At 39.4% G+C, this 23,150-nt stretch overlaps 1 protein-coding gene across 1 annotated transcript in view; it reads left to right on the top strand.

The window, feature by feature from the left end:
* LOC150080926 (protein NDRG3-like) overlaps positions 1–23,150 on the top strand; it is a 274,856-nt gene that overhangs the window by 154,160 nt on the left and 97,546 nt on the right. The gene's annotated exons all lie outside the window — the stretch shown is intronic.

Below are 23,150 nucleotides of genomic sequence, written 5' to 3'. Positions count from 1 at the left end.
CTAATTTCATCTGTCCATCTCCGTTGTTGCCCTCCAGGTTTTCTTTTAACTCTTCTCGGGTACCATTCTGTTATTTTCTTAGTCCATCTGTCATCATGTCTTTGAGCTATATGTCCTGCCCAAATCCATTTCAGTTTTTAGTTTTGATTAGAATGTCCTTTACTTGAGTTTGCCCTAATCCATGTGTTTCTCTTCATATCCAACAGCCTGATTCCTAATATAATTTATTTCATTCTTCGTTGTGTAGTTTCAGCTTCTCTTCAATTCTTTTGATGAGTGCATTCCACATTCCACATTTGTGTTGGAATGTGGGGCTTGGTAGGTTGGTCATCTAGGCTTACACTGGAGGCGGAATCAGGTATTGAATGAACTATGTATGTGGTATTGATTGTAATAAGCTTGTGGTTTTATTAATAATAAACCAGGTATGATGTAACTCAAGGGAACCTCAAGTATTAACCCTTTTCAGTCCAGCTGTAACAACAGAAAAAAAAAAAAAAAGAAAGAAGAAACTAATTCAAATGTGATGTTCAAAAATAATTGTCTTTGGATTTGCATGATAAAACATTTTAAGAAATCTAATGCAATATTTCTTCCCAGAAGAAAATATTCACGAATCTTTCCATTTAGATAATTGATAATACTTTTTTACTTTAGAGCCTCTACTTTGAATTTCTTTTGTTGATGGGTATACATTTTTTAAAAATGGAATTCTGTTTGTCCATTCTTTGTCTTCAGAACAATATTTCTGTATTATTTAGTCTCACGTTGATAATAACATCAAAAACTGTCTTTCAGTTCATTAATGAACTGAAACCCAGTCACTTTTTTAATATGTTCACGCCAGGCTGCAATTTGCACATATAGTCCTGTGGCAGGTATATTTTACAAAATTTGCCCATTCTGATGGGAAGTATTTTTTTCCTCTTCTGTTATATTTGACCCTAAAATTAGAGCTAATTTTTATGCTAAATAAGTGTTAATTATTTGGCTGAGTGACCCACTGGTGGGTCACTCAGCCAGATAAATTACCACTGGTGTTTATGTCCATATGACGTTGTTTCTGTTACGATCAGTTCTTCACACTTTTTCAGAAAGTAAAAGGACATTAGAGAAGTTCATGTGTTTTGTAATGTGTAGTAATGAATAAGCAGAGAATTTCTGTCAAAACTGCAGAAATCCATTGGTGAATTTCTCTGCCTGATGGCATTGATATAAGAGAAAGAAATCTCTCATCACTTGCTTACCTTTTATGTGTCACAATAGAAAATATGATTTGTTTGTGCCCATTGTTTTGTAATCTATAAAAGTTTTGTTCAGTTAGGGCAGTTAGGGCAGAGATACTAAATTGAAGAATAATCTTTGAAAGAAAATAAAAATAATTGTTCCCATGTAATAATTTATTATTTCTATCAAATATGGTTAATATAAAAAGTGCAGGAGAGTGTTATTTCATTTTTCAATCATACTTATACAACAACTACAACTTGTTATTAGTTAGAAATAGAATGACCAATTTCAGCAGTAAATAGAAAGAAAAATAATTTCTTAGCAGTTCATATGTTTCAGATTTTATGAGGAAAATCATATACCTACTTGCAGAAAAATTGTAGTTGATGTTGGAAAAGCGGGATAGAAATATTTTAAATTTCTTTAAAGGAAAATTGACTCTGGGGATAACAATGGTTATTGAATATAGAAACGAAAATTTTTTTTCATGTTAAAAAGTAATATTTATTTCATTTCTATCAACAGCTATATGCAAAAATAAAAGGGATAAAGATTTTGATTGACATATATCTTTCTGACTATGGAATCAAAACATATAATGTGTAGTAATGAATACAAGGACTAATAGATTAACAGTAGCCACTGGCAGAGGTGAAAGTGATTCTTGCACTGCTTCTATTGGAATGAGCAGCAGCCTGGAAAATAAGATGCAGGATATTTCAGAGACTGCTGGGAATCATTGGGGTACAAGTAAACACATGGGTTGTGTTAGGGTAGCTAAGAAAAAGAACAGGTGCATGTATACTTGCATGAACACCAATGCTAGGAGTTTAGTAAATAAATTTGATGAATTTGAGGTATTGCTCAAAACATCAAAGGCAGATATTGTTGGGATTTCAGACACGTGGAGTCACACAGATATAAGGAATCTGAACTGGAATTTGGGGAGTGCAATGTCTACAGAAAGGATAGACAGGATAGGATGGGAGGAGGGATATGCTATTAGTTAAGAAATACATAAAATCCAAGGAAGTGAAGCCAGTTGACATCGCTGGACAGTGCAGTGTAGAGTCAGTTTGGTGTGATATTGGGAGATCAAAATTGAGAGTAGGAGTGTGCTATAGGCCTAATGACTCTGATGAGTATAATAAGAAGAATCACTACTGATTATCAGTAGTGATTCTTCATGCATTAAGAATCTGCAGATAAATGAACCACTAGGTGGCAGTGATCACAGTGTGCTGAAGTGGGATTTACTCAAAGAGGTAACTACCATTAGGGGTAAAGGGAAGGGTTATTGCTTTCATAAAGGCGACTACGATGGACTGAGACAGTATTTAAATTTTATACAGTGGGACCAACTGATGATGTTACCAACAGCAAATTCAAAATGGGACGCATTCAAAGAACTTATCTTGGAAGCTACTAGGCTTTACATGCCAACTAAGAATTATTGTTCAAGGTTTAGGCCTAATTGGATGTCAGATGAACTAATGAGACATATGGCAGAGAAGAAAAATGCATGGGATACATACAAATTAACACGTGACACAGAAGCCTATGATAGATACAAGTTGATCTGTAACCAAGTTACAAAGGAGGTTAGGCAGGCGAAGGCAGATTACGAGAAATCTTTGGCAAGGGATGCAAAGAAAAACAGCAAAGAGTTCTTTACTTATGTAAACTCTAGAAGGAAGGGGATGAATCAGATTGGTCCACTTGATATCGATGGTTCAACTGTTGATGATCCTGCTCAGGTAGCTAACAAACTAAATGAATATTTTGCATCGACATTCACACATGAGGAGTTATTCAGTGAGGGGAATGCCAGAGGTGTATTCAACTCTGGCAGTAAGCTAGAGAATCTTGTAATAACTGAGAGTAAAGTGAAGGAGAAATTGTTGAAGATAAACACAAGAAAGGCACCTGGGGTGGATGGGATCTATCCAGTTATATTAAAGGAGGCAGCAGAGGATGTAAGCAAACCCTTAGCCATAATTATGAGAGCTTCCTTGGACTCAGGGGAGGTACCTATGGACTGGAGATGTGCAAATGTGACCCCAATTCACAAAGGAGGATCAAAGGCTGACACAAGTAATTATAGACCTGTGAGTTTAACTTCTGTTCCCGGAAAATTAATGGAGGCACTGGTTAAAGAAGCACTGCAGGATCATCTAGACAAGACTTCAGTTATAGCTCAGATAGAGCATGGTTTTGTTAAGGGGAAGTCTTTCCTGACCAATTTGATTGGATATTATGATGCAGTCACAAAAGAACTGGATGCAGGGAATAACTTTGATATTATATACTTGGATCTTAGAAAGGCTCTTGATACTGTTGCACATGGAAGACTGCTACACAAAGTGGAGCAGTGTGACATTGGAGGCAAATTGCTGCTATGGATAAAGGGGTGGTTGAGGGGGAGAAGACAGAGAGTGGTAATCAATGGACACTGCTCATTGTGGACTAATGTTATTGGAGTCCCTCAGGGTTCAGTATTGGGTCCATTATTGCTTTCTGTATTTATAAATGATATTGATGATGGTATATCAAGCTTAATGTCCAAGTTTGCAGATGATACGAAGGTTGGCAGGGTTGTCAATGAAACTGCTGACACTGTGCTGCTGCAACTGGATCTGGAAAAGTTGAGCAGATGGGCTGAGAGGTGGCAAATGAAGTTTAACTTTGACAAATGTAAAGTACTACATATGGGAAACAGCAACCCCAGAGCAACGTATCAACTCTGTGATACTACACTGACAATGGTAGAGAATGAAAGGGACCTGGGGGTGGTTGTGCAGGCAGATATGAAGTTCTCTGAGCAGTGCAGACGGGCTGCAAGAGTAGCTCATGGTGTATTGTCAATGATATATAGGAATTTTTCTAGCAGGGATAAGGAGGTGATTATTCCCTTGTATAAGGCAATGGTCAGGCCACACCTTGAGTACTGTGTACAGGTCTGGAGGCCTCATTTCAAGAAGGATGTAGAGCTGCTGGAACAAGTACAGAGAAGGGCAACAAGGTTAGTGAAGGGAACAAAGGGTTGCTCTTACGAAGAAAGGCTTAAGTTTTGCAAATTACAGTGTCTGGAGACTAGGCACCAGCGAGGTGATCTGATAGAGGTGTATAAAGCCTTGAATGGTTTGAGAATGCTCAATGCTGATGGGATTCTTCCTCTTGCTCAGAATAATCACCTGAGAGGGCATAAATTCAAATTGAGGAAAGACAGATGTCGATAGATGTGCGGAAATTTGCCTTTAGCCAGCGGGTGGTTGGTTGGTGGAACAGACTTCCATCCCTTGTCGTGGAAGTTGATAGCCTAAATAAGTTTAAGGCTCAGCTGTACAGGTATTTCGAACGAACAGAGGGGTGAAGTGGAAGTGGTTATTTTTTATTTATTTATTTTATTTATTTATTTTTTGGCTGATGCTGCATAAGCTTGCTTTCTTGCATCAAGTGCCTCTACTAATGCTAATGCTAATAAGTAAATTGTAAAACAATGTAATATAGAAATTTAGTTTTGGTTTTGTTTTGTGGGAGACCAAACTAAATTATATTTTAGTATGGTCTGTGGATTCCTAAAAAATTCTAAACTTACATACCTGTAAAAACAATTCCCATTCAACCAAAAATGCATTCGAGCAATTGTAAACTCTCATCCTTAGTAGAAACCAATTCAGCAGCTACATATGAAAAGAAAAGGAACAGTGCAGATCTTCAGCTACAGTTCATACTTAGCCAGTAAAATCACTTGCAAGAATTTTGAACTTTCACCCTCAGAATAAACAACTCCAAACCCTTATAGCTTATCATAGTCTCATACAGTTCTACTAAAATGTAACTGACATAAAATCACTCAGAGTATGCTTAGAAGTTTCAGTATTATTTTACATTGTTAACAATGAAGGCCTTTCACATTTTATGTGAAACATGTTTCCCGTCATCTAGGAAATCCTGATTCTTCATCACATCAGTTTCTATGGAACAATGGCGCCTCCGTAGCCAGGTGGGAAGGAGCAGCAGTGTGTAGCACACGCTTTTTGATTAGACCGGGGTTCGTGCCCGTCACCACCAAATACGGAGGATGCGGAAAGGTCAGGGAATGACCATCGCATATCCCAGAGCAATATGGCCTTAGTTGCTAATGCTCCTAAAAAAAAAAAAAAACCTATGGAACAACCTCCTCTCAAGAAAAAAAAGGCTTTCCCATTGATGATGAAGCTATCTTTGAAGGCTATTCTAATTTACTCCTGTTTTCTGAAAGTAGTTCCACATTTGATGGTGAAAATATTACAGAAACCAGCAAAATTTGTGAGATCTGGTGAATGAAATTTAAGAATGTCCACAGTGGAATGAGGTAGGTAATATGTCTCTTCAAATTGCAGAATTTGCTGGTGATGTTGAACTTCTTCATCCAGTTGAAGTTGATAATCCATTTGCATTTGCAATTTATTCTTCGTTTGTTACCAACAATGTTATAGATTTTATTCTGGAGTTAACAAATTGCAATGTAGAGATATATCTAAAGAAGGAATGTAAAGATTCTTTGCAGTTGAGAATTGTGAGCGTGTCCCAGAAATCAATCTCTATTTGGAAAAAAATAAATTACACTCCAACTTTTTTTTTTATATATATATATTAAAAAGGCAATGTTTATTACAGCTACTGAAATATTGGCATTTCAATGATAATACAATAGAAAGTGATCACCAGACATTTAAAACCCTGTTCTGCCAGAAAAAGATGTGTTAGATGAAAGTATACAAATTCTGTTCACCCAAAGGCTATATTTACATTTATACATATGCAGGTAAAGGTGACACTGAATGGTGAGGATCCTGCACATTCTGTAACTTTGAAGTGCTCTGAAGGACTATTAGATGAAGTCTATGTTCTTTGTACTGGAAACTTCTGAGTGTGGCACTAGCTGAGGAGCTACTGTCATGAGGAACATTTCTCTTGATTTTATAAAATTGTGATAAAATGTGATGAAAGTTGTTGAGACAACAACTTTCATCACATTTTAAAATTTAAGAGATTTAGCACACAAGTTCTGATGTATCAAACAGTGAAAAGAAATAAAATCTTTTTCTTCCAAGTTGAGGAAATGTATTTCTGATTTTATTTTGGAAATTAGAACCACCTTATTTCCAATAATTGCTGTAGCTCCATCTGTTGTCACTTTCGAGCTTATCAAAAGAAAGGTCAAATTTCTTCATGGATGCTTTTAGTTTGTTGAAAATATCATTATCTGTGGTAATATCATTTACACTTCTTCAGTAATAGAAAAAGCACTATCAATCCCACAATAAAAATTACTGGCTGGTATCCGATAATCGGTGCTTTCATTGAGAGCCAACAAAAGACTCAATTTAGAAGGCAGCATTGCTAAGCTTTTTTCTATATCTGCAGAAATTTCCTCAGTGCATTTCGTAACCGTTCTTCAGGACAAGCTAATGCATCGAACTCTTCCTTCTTCTCCGGATACAAAATATTAACAAGGTTAAGCACTCCTTGAAAAATTCACAATCAGAGTAACTTTTTGAGTTGGCAGTTTTCTGTGATGTAATATAATTTGCAAGCAAAATGTTAGAAAATTTCTGCTTTTTCAAAAAGAATGTAGTCAGGCTCATTGTCTGTTTCATCAATTTTTCTAGTTTCATCTTTCTAATTTCTCCTTGAGGTTTATGATATTCACTGTGTTTCATATTGTAATGATGCTTAATATTGTATTCCTTGAGTACAGAAACAGTTTCAGAACAGATTAAGCACACAGGTTTGTTTTTTGATTCAATAAAAAAATAATAATTTTAAATATATATAATTCAGTTGCAACGGATAAAAAACAAGCTTTCAGCAAAAATCCTTTAATATTCATTAAAGACAAGTTAAGAAAACAAAAATAATACATCTATCAAAAGCTTTTGAACTTGCATAATCCTTCAGTTGGGGAATGATCATTATTATAAAACAAAGAAATGCGTAACACGGGTGCAGGTAACAATCAGTTGTTGGAAATAGAGGCTTGTGGTTGTAAGTGTAGTGTTTGACTATGAAGCATGTGCCAACACTCATCATTCTGGAGTATAACTGCTTCCATGTTTGGGATGGATGCATCCTCCTTTATTTCAGTTAAAGGCACCTTGATAACAGGAACTGTGTAGCAATTCCAATCAGATGCAATGACAGTAGTCTCGGGATTGGCCGATAATTTCAACGTCACAGCATGGATCAAGGTTGTGCTGGAAAGACCAGAAGTGATCACTGAGTGTTCTGAATCTGCGGAACGGATTGCTCTCTCATGTTCGGAGATTTGCTAATTACCGGTCAGCACATGCTCATAGTCAGCTTCTCTATACCATGCGAGCTCTACTAACAGATGCCTGGACTCATTCCAGTTCAATGGATGAAAGACGCAATGAGATTGTTAAAATAAAAGCAGATCTGGCTTCCCTCCCAGTGCCCTAGATAAGTGTGACCTACAGCCCCCACCCTAGGACCCCCCCATAGCGATGACGCCATCACCCAGGCCCCGGCGTCTCCGTAGCCAGGTGGGAAGGAGCAGCAGTGCGTACCACACGCTTCTTGATTAGACCGGGGTTCGAGCCCGTCACCACCAAATATGGAGGATGCGGAAAGGTCAAGGAATGACCACCGCATATTCCGGAGCAATATGGCCTTAGTTGCTAATGCTCCTAAAAACCAAACAACAACAACAACACCCAGGCCCCCTGTAGCAATGACGGCATCTCCACCGCCTTTATCCTCTACTACTCTGGCGTGTCACAACAGCTCTCTAAAATCTTACGGGCTCATGGGATAAAATGCTTGCAGCTACCAGGCATGAACTTGTGGTCCCTCCTCTTGAGGATAAAAATGCTGATCCCCCCCCTTTGGTGTAGCAGTTCGGTGTACCACATATCCTGCCATGATTGCACTGGCAGTTATGTTGGGGAATCTGGCAGGAGGCTCCAAGATCGAATCTCCGAACCTGAGAGAGCAATCCATTTTGCAGATTCAGAACACTCAGCAGTCGCGAAGCACTTCTGGTCTTTCCAGCACAACCTTGATCCACACCTAACGTTGAAATTATTAGGTGATCCCGACACTACTGTCATCACATCTGGTTGGAATTGCTACACATTTCCTGTTATTGAGGTGCCTTTAACCAAAATAAAGGAGGATGCATCCATCCCAAACGTGGAAGCAGTTATCCTCCAGAATGGTGAGCATTGGCACATGCTTCATAGTCAAACACTACATTTACAACCACAAGCCTCTATTTCCAACAACTGATTGTTACCTGCACCCGTGTCATGTGTTTCACCTCGCATGACCACCATGGCTGAGCACCTGGTATTCTTTGTTTTATAATAACGCTCATTCCCCAACTGAAGGAGGATTATGCAAGTCTGAAAGCTTTTGGTAGATGTATTATTTTTGTTTGCTTAACTTGTCTTTAACTAATATTAAAGGATTTTTGCTCAAACCCTGTTTTTTATCCATTGCTCTGTTATGGCTGAATTATATATATTTAAAATGAATCATGGAGACAGAGGCCCTGTCCAATTCAAACTAATCATTTGTCCACTATTCCTTGAAACACTCTCTTGTAGGATAGCTTTCTTTTGTTTGACAGAGACATTGTAAGGATTGCAACTAAGGCCATATTGCTTCGGGGATATGCGGTGGTCTTTCCCTGACCTTTCTGCATCCTCCGTATTTGGTGGTCACAGGCTCGAACCCCGGTCTAATCAAGAAGTGTGTGCTACACACTACTGCACCTGGCAACGGAAGCAACCCCCCAGGTGCAGGTAACAATCAGTTGTTGGAAATAGAGGCTTGTGGTTGTAAATGTAGCGTATGAAGCATTTGCCAACACTTATCATTTTCTTTATTAGTCATAATATTTTCTTTTGTGGTATATAGTTCTCACTGTGTTTGTGCATTTACTTCATAAGTTTAATCATTGATTTTTGATGAACAATTCTCCTAAAAACCAAATGCTCCTAAGAACCTGCACCTGTGTCACGCATTTCACCTTGCATGACCACCATGGCTGAGTACCTGGTGTTGTTCTTTGTTTTATAATAAAGCTCATTCCTCAACTGCAGTTGCCAGTCTAAACATGAAAGCTCATTTACCCGAATTACTGATTAGTTCAAGTTTGCAAGAAAACATGAAATGACACAAACTACCATCCGCAAAAGTGAAATACACTCCTGTAATGCTAGTTAATTAAGTTAATTACTTAAAAATAGTTCACAGCAAAGACCTTTGCGTGGGTGCCTCCGTAGCTAGGTGGGCAGGAGCAGCAGTGCGTAGCACATGCTTCTTGATTAGACCGGGGTTCAAGCCCGTGAGCCACCAAATACGGAGGATGTGGAAAGGTCAGGGAATGACCATCGCATATCCCCAGAGCAATATGGCCTTAGTTGCTAATGCTCCTAAAAACCAAATAACAACAACAACCTTTGTGTTCCGCAAAAATTTTAGGTAAAAAAAAAAAAACAAAAAACAGGCAAAAATATGAACAAAGATTTTTCCGGTCCTGCTGAATGAGTTGTCAGGAGAAAAGTATAAAACATGTCAGCTGTTTAATAGAAATAAGAGAAAATGGCTGAGGGAAAAGGATACGAGGGTAAACTTTTCTAACACAATGAGTTGGACTTAATACATTTTAAAATTTTTCAAGTAGAACAGAGTCAATTTTACCTAAATAGCTAACTTTTATTTCATTTTAGGCATATATATGAATTAACATTATTATATTATTTATTTTATTTAACCAAACACTTATACTTCTACAAAGTTATAAAATTACCTTTCATAGCAGAATTTACAATTTAGAGTATATAAAATATATGGTCTGTATTGGTTGTGGGCCACATTAAAGGTTGCTGCAGCCCAGATGTGGCTAAAGGTTGCCCATATGTGGTCTAGAAGGAAGGGGACGAATCAGATTGCTCCATTTGATATCAGTGGTATAATTGTTGATGAACCTGCTGAGATAGCTGACAATCAATGATTATTTTGCATCTACATTCATGCATGGGGAAGTCTGTAAGGAAGGGGAGACCAGAAGCTTATTAAACTCTAGCAGGGAGCTAAATGATTTTGTAATAACTGAGAGCAAAGTGGAGGAGAAATTGTTGAAATTGAACATAAAAAGGCATCTGAAGTGAAGTGTGATCTATCCAGTTATATTAAAGGAGGCAGCAAAGGAAATAATCAAACCCTTAACCATAATTATGAAAGTTTTCTTGGACTCAGGGGAAGTCCCCACGGACTGGAGATGCAAATGTGCCCCCATTTCACAAAGAGGGAAACCAAAGGGTGACCTGAGTAATTACAGACCTGTTAGTTTAACTTCTGTTCAAGGGGAAATAATGGAGTCACTGGTTAAAGAAGCACTTCACGATCATCTAGACAAGAGTGCAGTTATAGTTCAGACAGCATAGATTTCTTAAGGGTAAATCTTGTCAGACAAATTTGATTGGATGCTGTGGTGTAGTCACAAAGGAACTGGAAGCAAATATTAATTTTGATATCATATACTTGGATTTTAGGAAAGCTTTTGATACTGTTGCACATGGAAAACGATAAGTGGGAGAAGACAGAGTGGTAATCAATGAACACTGCTCTTCGTGGACTAATGTTATTAGTGGAGTTCCCCAGGATTCGGTGTTGAGTGCAGTGTTGTTTTCTGTTTTTGTCAATGACATTGATGAAGGTATATCAGGGTTAATGTCTAAGTTTGCAGACAATATGAAGGTTGGCAAGGTTAGACATTAACCCTGAACTCTGGGTTTACTGTGGTTACTGCTACTCATATGCAGTATTAGCATTAGCATTAGTAGAGGCATATGATGCAAGAAAGCAAGCTTATTCAGCATCAGCCAAAAAAAAAAAAAAAAACCCACTTCACCCCTCTGTTCGTTCAAAATACCTGTCCAGCTGAGCCTTAAACTTATTTAGGCTATCAACCTCCACGACAAGGGATGGAAGTCTGTTCCACCAACCAACCAACCACCCGCTGGCTAAAGGCAAATTTCCGCACGTCTATCCTACATCTGTCTTTCCTCAATTTGAATTTATGCCCTCTCAGGTGATTATTCTGAGCAAGAGGAAGAATCCCATCGCCATTGAGCATGCTCAAACCATTCAAGGCTTTATACACCTCTATCAGATCACCTCGCCAGTGCCTAGTCTCCAGACTCTGTAATTTGCAAAATTTAAGCCTTTCTTCGTAAGAGCAACCCTTTGTTCCATTCACTAATCTTGTTGCCCTTCTCTGTACCCGTTCCAGCAGCTCTACATCCTTCTTGAAATGAGGCCTCCAGACCTGTATACAGTACTCAAGATGTGGCCTAACCATTGCCTTATACAAGGGAATAATCACCTCCTTATCCCTGCTAGAACTTTACATTTGTCAATGTTAAACTTCAGTTGCCACCTCTTAGCCCATCTGTTCAACTTCTCTAGATCCAGTTGCAGTAGTATACTATCCTTACTGTCATTAATTGTGTACTTCAACTGTAGCATCTGAACTGTAGCAACTGTGTGGTACTTACACTACCCTGAGTGTAGTACCACATAGTTGGTACTACACTCAGGGTAGTAGAGAATGAAAAGGACCTGATGTTAATTGTGCAGTCAGATATGAAGTTTTTTGAGCAGTGCAGATAGGCTGTAAAAGTAGCTCATGGTGTCTTGTCAATGATAAACAGAAATTTTGCTAGCTCGGGTAAGGAGGTAATCATCCCCTTGTGTAAGGCAATGGTCAGGCCACAACTTGAGTACTGCATAGAGGTCTAGAGGCCTCATTTTAGGAAGGATATAGAGCAGCATAAAAGAGTACAGAGAAGGGCAACGAGATTTGTGAGTGGAACAAAGGGTTGCTTTTACCAAGAAAAGACTTAAGTTATGCAAATTGCAGCATCTGGAGGCTAGGCACCTGCGAGGCGATTTAATTTAGGTGTATAAGGCATTGAATGGTTTTATCTAGCTCAATGCTGATGGGATTCCTCCTCTTGCTCAGATTACTCTCTTGAGGGTACATAAATTCAAATTAAGGAAAGACACTTGTAGAATAGATGTTTGAAAATTTGCCTTTAGCCCATCGGGTGGTTGATAGTTGGAACAAACTTCCATCGTAATGGTGGTTGAAAACTTTAGCACTAGCAAAGGCACATGATGCAAGAAAGCAAGCTTTTATAGCATCAGCCAAAAAAAAAAAAAAAAAAAACCCAACCTTATTTCACCCCTCCCCTTGCTCCGAATGTTTGTCAAGTTCTACCTTGAATCTATTTAAGCTATTAACTTCTCCAATGGCAGATGGAAGTTTGTTCCAGCAATCAACCACCAGCTAGCTAAAGGCAAACTTCTGCACATCTATCCTACAACTGTCTTTCCTCAATTTGAATTTATGCCCTGTCAGGCAATTATTCTGAGCAAGAGGAAAAATCCCATCAGCATTGAGCCATGTCAAACCATTCAAGATTTTATACACCTCAATCAGATCACCTCACAATTGCCTTGTCTCGAGACACTGTAATTTGCAAAACTTAAGCCTTTCCTCGTAAGAGCAACCCTTTGTTCCATTCACTAATCTTGTTTCCCTTCTCTGTACTCATTCTAACAGCTCTACATCCTTCTTAAAATGAGGCCTCCAGACATGTATACAGTACTCAAGGTGTATACAGTACTCAAGGTGTGGCTTGACCATTGCCTTATACAAGGGGCTAATCACCTCCTTATTTCTGTAAGAAAAATTCCTCTATATCATTGACAAGACACAATGACCTACACTTGCAGACCGTCTGCACTGCTCAGAAAACTTCATATCTGCCTGCACAATTACTCCTGGGTACTTTTCATTCTCTGCCACTGTCAGTGTAGTACCACAGAGTTGATACGTTACTCTGGGGTTAATGCTTCCCATATGTAGTACTTGATATTTGTCAATGTTAAACTTCATTTGCAACCTCTCAGCCCATCTGCTTTTCTAGATCCTGTTGCTACAGAGTACTGTCATTAGTAACTCTGCCAACCTTTGTATCGTCTGCAAACTTGGACATTAAATCTGATATACCACCATCAACATCATTTATAAATACAGAAAGCAACAATGGATCCAACACTGAACACTGAGGGACTCCACTAATAACATTAGTCCACAAAGAGCAGTGTCCATTGATAACCACTCTCCGTCTTCTCCCACTCAACCTTCACCTCCTTATCCCTGCTCAACTTTTCTACAGCAATTTGCCTCCAGTGCCGCAGTGCTCCAATTTGTGCAGCAGTCTTCCATGTGCAACAGTATCAAAGGCCTTTCTAAGAGCCAAATATATGATATAAAAATTATTCTTTGCATCCAGTTCCATTGCGTCTATATCATAGTATTCAATCAAATTGGTCAGACAAGACTTCCCCTTAACAAACCCATGCTGTGTCTGAGCTATAACTGAAGTCTTGCCTATATGATCCTACAATGCTTCTTTAACCAGTGCCTCCATTAATTTCCCTGGAACAGAAGTTATACTAACGGGTCTGTAATTACCTGTGTCTCCCTTTGATCCTCCTTTGTGGATTGGGGTCACATTTGCACATCTCCAGTCCATGGGTACCTCACATGAGGCCAAAGAATAATTATTATGGTTAATAATAATTATTCTTTGGAATAATAATTATTATTACTCTCATAATTATGGCTAAGGGTTTGCTTACTTTCTTTGCCGCCTCCTTTAATATAACTGGATAGATTCCATCTATCCCCAGGTGCCTTTCTTATGTTTATCTTTAATAATTTCTCCTCCACTCTACTCTCAGTTATTACAAGATTATCTAGCTTACTGCCAGAGTTTAATACACCTCTGGCATTCCCCTCCCTGAATAACTCCTCATGTGTGAATGTAGATGCAAAATATTCATTTAGTTTGTTAGCTACCTGAGCAGGATCATCAACAGTTGAACCATCGATATCGTTAAATTATCTGGAGTGAATGAATGGGTGAAATGGAAGTTTTTTTTTTTTTTTTTTTTTTTTTTTTGGCTGATACTAAATAAGCTTGCTTTCTTGCATCATATGCTTCTACTAATGCTAATACTCTGTGTGTGTCAGCTATCAGAGTGTGTTGATGTGTGATGTGGAATTTACTTAATGATGTGACTATAGTAGTCTCAGAAAGTTTTTAAATTCTATGCAATGGGATCAACTGATGATGTTAGCATGAGAAAATTCTAAATGGGATGCATTCAAGGAAATAATCATAGAAGCTACTAGGCTTTTCATTCTGATTAAGAAATATTGTTCAAGCCTTAGACCTAAATGGATGTCAGATGAACTAATGAGACTCGTTGCAGAGAAGAAAAATGCATATAATTTATCAGGGGATACAGAAGCCTATGGTCAGTGGTGTGATGGTAAATTTTAAACAACCAACTCGCTAAAAAAAAAAACAAGACCAAGGATATGTGTGTATATATTTATTGTAAGTTTTAGTGATTTACAACAATTTGGAATACAAAAATTTCAAACAATAAAAAAAAATTGATATTTTTATTATAATTTCATATAGCCAATTGATTCTCACAAAATGTTTTCATTGACTTTTGCTGAGCTCTTGTAACTGTAGCCAGTCTATGATTGTGATTCAACCTTGATTTGACAAATGGGGTTGCATCCCAAGCTGCTAACCCTTTTCCCAATAAATTTATCATCATTAAATCTGATATGTGACGATATCATGACAATTCTAGAAATGTGAAATCTTTGACGGATTAGCATGGGAATGACATTACCTTAAGAAGAAGTGGCCCAGGCAAAATTAAGTGGATGTTGTTGGAAATAATATACCTGTAAAATTGCTAACAGCAGGATGCAGTCTATCTCAAAAACTAGAGATGTGCCATTCAAGTATTGCATAATAATAAACAAACTTTAACAAAACTTTTGTCCTGATATTTCTCTATATAACTATTCAAATCATGCTTTTAACTATGATGCTGCTGAAACATTGAATAAAATCTTATATAAACCAGTTTTTCCATCAGTGTTGAAATCTTCCTTCCCAGGGTTGCAATCAGCACCAGGACTTGATAGAGTACCTTCAGTGTTCTTAAGAAATAGTCCATCATAGATCCTAATTGATCTGTCACATTTCATATTTTTTTATGGTCAGATAGACTACCAGATTCTTTATATTCAGCAAATACCATCTTTATTCTGAAGAAGAAATCGCCAACCTCTCCATCTCTTCTGTCTTAACAAGTCCTTAACCTATCATAAAATACTAGCAAGTCAGATATCTTCTGCAATAGTATTGGACCCACATCAGAAGGCATTTATCCCTGTGAACAGCATGGCAGAAAACATCTCTTTTCTTCAAACTCTATTGTATCATGCCCAAAAAAATTTAAAGTGTCTTCATATTTCTATTCTTGATATATAATGAAGGCGTTGGACAGTTTCTCATCCTGCGGTGCTTGAAGCTCTTCAGAGACATCGTTTTCCTCTACCATTTGTGCAGTATGTAAGTCTACTATATGGCTCTTACACTGCTACTATGAGATTCCTAGGAAAATCCTGCTGTGCTAACTGTACAAGAGGAGTTCGACAAGATTTCCTTGTCCTCATTATTCTTTAATATGGTTATTGATATGCTCCTGAAAGAATTACCAAGTTATGTAGGGTACCCTTTACTTGGTTTCAATGTTAACACATTAGCATTTGCTGATGACCTCATTCTAGCAGCCAATACTGCAACAGGGCTCCAATGCCTATTAGAAAGGACCAATTCATTTTTGAGGAAGAGAGGTCTTCTCATTAATTTGTCAAAGTCTTAGACAATCTCTTTGGTCCCTTCAGGGCAAGAGAGGAAGATAGGGGTACAGTAGGGAGATTCCTATTAGGAGAACAGGTGCTACCATCTTTAAAAGTGCTGGACAGATGGAACTACCATGGTATTGGGTATGTTGAGGGTCTAATGGCGCCTGGGATTTCTCCCATCTCTGCGTACGTTCTCTGTATTGAGTGACAGTGCCCTGTCAATGCCAGAGGTTTGACGGTGTGTGGGTCATGTAGTATGTTGTGCCCATTGTTTAGCCGCTGGGCCCCTAGTGGGCCCGATATTACCATACCCAGCGATGGGGATGCCGGCTGGGTGTCGGCTAATTGTACTCTGGCAGGGCCTGCCACCTACTTTCCTGAGATTTCAGTGGCTAGGACCTATTAAAAAAATATATATATATAACGAGTGGGGTTTTCGCTGAATGAGTTTCTCTAGAGGTCTAATAGTTCGGGCAGTAATTTTGTTGTATTAAATTCGGACCTGTGGGATAATATGCTGTATAGGAAAAGTTTTGAGAGGGAAGGCAGAAGATTGGGGGGTAAAAGTAGAAGAAAGGGACTGATAGGGAAGGCAGACCCTCATTTTTCAGTGGGCATGCCCATGCCACACCAGAAGGAAAAGTGGGGTGGCAGGAGTAGACAGCGAAAGCATTGCCCCCTTCACCTGAGAAAGGGGGGGGGGGAAAGCAGGCTGGAACAGATGTCCAGCCCTGTTTGTCAGATGGCCTTCCTCGGCTTTCAGGGCAACTGTCCAAGGTTCAGAGGATATCCATTCCAGTCCTTGTATTTAGGTAGTCCTTTCAGGGTCACCACACCACCGGAGCACTCATTGGTGCACGGCGAAAGAGACCGTTTGTCGTTTCCATTTAATCATTGCGGTTTTCTTGCTTTGCCTAGTCCCATTTTCTGGTTGTTGTCTTGTCTGGTTTCACCTTGGGAGGGTTGGTGAGAACGTAGGCATTTTGTTGCATTGTTCTGTATCACCACTTTTATGTCACTCTGTGTAAGGGGGATGAGTGTTCTTCACCTAGTGAAGAGCTGCTGAGCAAAGTTTGTTAGTGCTCCATATTCTTCACTTGAGTCCAGCAAGTGTGATTCCATATTTTTTGGGAAGTACTTTATTGTAGTCATTAACCTACATTGCAGGTCTTCATAGCTTGGGCAGTTATACATGATGTGTGTCCAACTCTCCGCTTCACCACACACACATCTTGGGGTCTTTTCCAATCCCATCTGGGCCAGTTTTTCTTTGAAAGTGCCATGGCCTGTCAGTACATATGATGTGTGAAGTCCTGGTTTGAAACAAGTGGGTGTTTGTGGGAATATTTTCCACAGGTCCAGGATGAATTTTTTGGTGATGCAGCCTTTGGGGTTTCAGCCCAATGACATTGCCAGATCTGTGTGAGGTAGTTCTGAAGCCTATTATTTTCCTCTTTGCATGCCATGCTGTTGTTAACTGTGTAATCTAGGAAGGTGCAGGGGAGTCCCTTCACTATATAGTATTTGATTCCACTGTTTGCAATTTCCAAGTCTAGGGGTAGGACCCCTGCCAGAACCTACATGGTGTTAGTGCTTGTGGTGCTACAGGCTCCCATGATAGTAAGCAACACAGTTCGTTCTTTGGATTGCATCCAGGGTCCTCTGATTTACAACCATTGCTGTTTTGGTGTACCAAGCCGGAGCTGCGTACAAGATGGCTGGGAGGAAGACTGCTTTATAACAAGGTGTAGATTTTCCACTTCTGGTAAAACTTCATATAGTGCCGATTTGGACCTGCATTTGGGGATACTATCTAAAGCCTCAACAGTGGCTGTTCATTCTAAAACATTTTCTAATTCCCAGGTTTTATTATCGCTTAATTCTGGGAAGAGTGATGGCTGGCAAGTTGAACAAATTTGATTTGCAGGTCACATTGGCTATGCCTGCCCAAGGACTTAGTTACCCCTATTTTTATGCAGATGTCTCTGTTGGGGGGATTGGGAGTTCCTTCCTTCTGATGGTCTATTCTGATTCTAAAACAAGTCATCTGGATAAACTTCAGTACTCAGTATCTTCTCTAATTAGAGCTATTGCTGCTTCCTCTCCACTGAAGTATGATATAAGTAATGCCACAAGAATGCAACATGATGGTTGAACTGTTGTTAACACTTAAGTCCAAGATGAAAAAAGGATGGCGGCGACTGCTTCTCAGTACATTTGATGGTCATGGCTTGGAAGAGTCAGCCAAAGTCCCTGCCCAACATCAGTGAGTCGATGGGACCAGACTCTTACGTTGACTTGAGAAAGACCTGAATTAATGTCCTCCCTATCCTCCCCAGAACATCTAGAGGACAAACTTCAGATTGGAATTGTAGAGCTAGGTATTTTGCCATTGACACTCTTTCTCATATTACTCTCTGGTGCCATAGGTCCCATGGCACCAGGATTCATGGGCATGATGCTGTGGTAAGCTTGATTAACAATAGACTAAGTCAAAAGGGCTGATTGACTCTTCTGGAGCCACGATTTAACTCAGGAAGTGTTAAAGTTAAAGGGTGGTCTTAAAAAGCCAGATCTTTTGTGTGTGAAGGGGGGGGGGAGTCAGCATATCTTCTCAATTCCCAGGTTGTGGGCTTGGGATATTCTCTCAAACTGTCTCACTGACTTAAATGCTGGAATTATGATTGTAATGTTAGTCTAAAACAACAAGGAGAAGAACAGTTTGGTCATTAATTTGCTGAAGTTTTGACAATAACTATTAACTGTAGGGGGTTTGGTGTTAGACATCTGAACCTTCCTATTATCGCTAGGTCTGACAAGATCTGATTTAAAGATAGTAGTAGTAGTAGTAGTAGTAGTGGCACTTGATGCAAGAAAGCAAGTGTAGGAGCTTATGCAGCATCAGCCAAAAAAAAAAAAAAAAAAATCACACCATTCCCTCCAAATGCCTGTCCAGTTCCTCCTTAAATTTATTTAATCTATCAACTTCCACAACGACAGATGGAAGTTTGTTCCAGCAATTAACCACCCGCTGGCTAAAGGCAAATTTCCGCACATCTATTCTACATCTATCCTTTCTTAATTTGAACTTATGTCCCCGTAGGTTCGTATTCTGAACAAGTGGGAGGATCCCATCAGAATTCAGCGTGCTCAACCCATTCAAGGCCTTATAGACCTCAATCAGATCACCGCGCAGGTGCCTAGTCTCCAGCCACTGCAATTTGCAGAACTTAAGCCTCTCTTGGTAAGAGGATCCCTTCATTCCCCTCACCAATCGTGTTGCTCTTCTCTGTACACGCTCAAGAAAATCTACATCCTTCCTAAAATGAGGCCTCCAGACCTGTACGCAGTACTCAAGGCGTGGCCTGACCATTGCCTTATACAGAGGGACAATCACCTCCTTTTCCCTGCTAGCAAAATTCCTATATATCATTGACAAAACCCCATGACCTGCCCTAGCAGCCTGTCTACATTGCTCAGAAAACTTCATATCTGACTGCACAATTACTCCCAGGTCTTTTTCATTTTCTACCACCTTAAGTGTAGTACCACACAGTTGGTACGTTTCTCTGGGGTTACTTCTACCCATATGCAGTACTTTGCATTTGTCAAGGTTAAACTTCAGTTGCCACTTCTTAGCCCATCTGCCCAAATTATCTAGATCCTGTTGCAGTAGCACACTGCCATTACTGTCATTAACAACCCTGCCAACCTTCGTGTCATCTGCAAACTTCGACATTAAGCCTGATATACCTTCATCAATATCATTGATAAATATACAAAACAACAGTGGACCCAACACCGAACCCTGTGGGACTCCACTAATAAGATTAGTCCACGAAGAGCAGCACCCATTGATTACCACCCTCTGTCTTCTCCCACTTAACCATCCTTTTATCCATTGTAGCAACTTACCCTTAATACCATTCTGCTCCAATTTGTACAGTAGTCTTCCATGCGCAACAGTGTCAAAAGCTTTCCTGAAATCCAAGTATATGATATCAAAATTATTTTTTGCATCCAGTTCCTTTGTGACCACATCATAATAACCAATCAAATTTGTCAGACAAGACTTTCCCTTAACAAACCCATGCTGTGTCTGAATTATTGCTGCAGTCTTGTCTAGATGATCCTGCAATGCATCTTTAACCAGTGACTCCATTATTTTACCCGGAACAGAAGTTAAACTAACTGGTCTGTAATTATTCGTGTCACCCTTCGAACCTCCTTTGTGAATTGGGGATACATTTGCACATCTCCAGTCCGTGGGAACCTCCCCTGAATCCAAGGATGCTCTCATAATTATGGCTAAGGGTTTGCTTAGTTGCTTTGCCGCCTCCTTTAATATAACTGGATAGATCCCATCCGCCCCAGGTGCCTTTCTTATGTTTAACTTCAACAATTTCTCCTCCACTTTGCTCTCAGTTATTACAAAATCATTAAGCACACTGCTACAATTTGATAACCTTCTTCCATTTTCGAACTGTAATGATTCCTCACGTGTGAATGTAGATGCAAAATACTCATTCAGTTTGTTTGCTATCTGAGCAGGATCATCAACAGTCGAACCATCGATGTCAAGTGGACCAATCATATTCAGCCCCTTCCTTTTAGAGTTTATATAAGTAAAGAAATCCTTGCTGTTTTTCTTAGCATCTTTTGCCAAAGATTTCTCGTAATCCGCCTTTGCCTGCCGAACCTCCTTTGTGACCTGATTACAGACTAGCTTATATCTGCTACAGGCTTCTGCGTCGCCTGATAATTTATATGCATCCCATGCATTTTTCTTCTCTGTCACGAGTCTCATTAGTTCATTTGATAACCATTTAGGCCTAAACCTTGAACAATATTTCTTCATCGGTATGAAAAGTCTAGTAGCTTCCACGATTAATTCCTTGAATGCTTCCCACTTAGAATTTACTGTTTGTAACATCGTCAGTCGATCCCACTGTACAGAATTTAAAAACTGTCTGAGACCACTGTACTCCCCTTTACGGAAGCAAAAACCCTTTCCTTTACCCCTGACGGTAGTTACCTCTTTGAGTAAATCCCACTTCAGCACACTGTGATCACTGCCACCTAGTGGTTCCTTTATCTGCAAATTCTTAATACACGAATGATCACTGCTGATAACCAGATCAAGAGTATTACTTTCTCTGGTTGCCTCTCGAACATGCTGCTGCAGAAAACAATCATCCAATAAATCCACAAAAGTCTGACTAGTGTGTGAGTGACCAACCCACAAGTTCCAGTCAATATCTGGGAAGTTAAAATCCCCCATTATAAGACATTCTGATTTACTGGCCCACTCTATTTCTCTGTACAATTGTTCACTGTACTCATTCGAGTCATTAGGCCTATAACACACTCCTACTCTTATTTTTGCTTTTGCAGTGCTTATGTCACACCAAACTGACTCAACAGTGCACTGTCCATCTATATCAACTGGATGCACTTCTTTTGATTTTATGTTTTTCTTAATTAACAGCATAACACCTCCTCCCTTTCTGTCCTGTCTATCCTTTCTGTACACATTGTACTCCCCAAATTCCAGTTCTGCATTCCTTATATCTTTGTGACACCACGTCTCTGCTATCCCAACAATATCCGCCTTTGATGTCTTGACCAACACTTCAAATTCATCAAATTTATTTACTATACTTCTAGCATTGGTATACATGCAAGCATACATGCTCCTATGCCTATTCCTTGTTACCCTAACACATCCCATATACCCAACTATTCCAGGATGACTGCCATCCGTCCCTGAAACCCCCAACACCCGTCGCTCCAGGTCGCTTCTTATTCTAATAGAAGTTGTGCAAGAATCACCTTCACCTCTGCCTGCAGTTACTGTTAAACTATTAGTCTTTGTATCCCCCCAAGCTAGCAGTTTTCCGACCCACCTAACACTGCCTCGATAGCATCAGCAAATATTCTTGCACCCTTTCTATTTAAGTGTATCCCATCCCTGTAGAAGCAATCTCTCCTGTTAACAAGTACAGTCCAGGCTGAAAAAAATTCTACCCCTTGAGCCTTGCACAATCTTTCCAGGGCCGAATTGATCGACAAGGCTCTCATCATATACTCCCTCCTATCGTGTCTGGGCAGAATTGCAGACACTTTCAAATTCAACCCTAATTCTCGGCTTTTTTTCAACAGTGACCTGTACTTGTTGAGTAATTCTGCCGGTCTCCTACTCTTAATATCATTAGTGCCAACGTGTACAACTATATCACCTTTTGTGCCCTTGAAAGATGATATCCGCTCTACAACGTCATCAACCTTTGCCCCTGGCAGACATACCCTGGTCCTGTTCCACCTATCCTTTTTACATAGCATGTTCCCCGTTTCCCTGACAATAGAGTCGCCAACAACTAATAGTTCCTGTGGGACCAGCGCATTCTGCCTTGGGGGTTGCCGCTGTGTTGCGTGATGACCAAGTGCAAGCTCTGGCGTTGATGTGGGCAGCTGAGAGCCTGATGGGCCCCTCAATTTATTTCCTTCGAGGGCATCCACCCTGTCCTTCAAACTCTCATATAGGCCCATAACAACGCTGAGTTGTCGCCTGATTTCCTTACACTCCTTACATCGCGCACACACAAAGACATCCCCCATGGCAATATCATGTTCCGTTCCAGAGAGTTCGGCAAACATTTCACAAGTTGCACATTTTTTTAGGCTGTGACGCGTTGGAGAATCGCCCCCCTCAGTTCTCCCCCGAGTCACAACACTCCTGCCACTTTGTGCCCGTTGCTTTGCTGCTCTAGTTCGGGGCATGGTAGTTTAAATTAATAAAATCAATAAATTAAATGTCAGTAGTATTTGAATAGAAACTATGAAATAGAAACAGTGAAGCGTATTACTATATAATTATGCGTTAGAGCTACCTAGCTACCTCAATTAAAAAATTTGAATTCCCTATATACAAAAACAATGGCTACAAAAATCGAACAAAAATAACGGTTTTACCTATCGTAAGTAAAATCCACAAAAACTCTATCTAAATTAAAATAAAAAATAACCAGCGTAACTATAACTATATGACTACGTATTAAGTACAATATAAAACAACAATCATGTAAATAAA

Source organism: Mastigoproctus giganteus, chromosome 9 (assembly GCF_048544385.1).
Source record: "Mastigoproctus giganteus isolate SK-2022 chromosome 9, ASM4854438v1, whole genome shotgun sequence".
In the NCBI taxonomy this organism is placed as follows: Eukaryota; Metazoa; Arthropoda; class Arachnida; order Uropygi; family Thelyphonidae; genus Mastigoproctus; species Mastigoproctus giganteus.
This window is presented reverse-complemented; position numbering and strand designations above follow the sequence as displayed.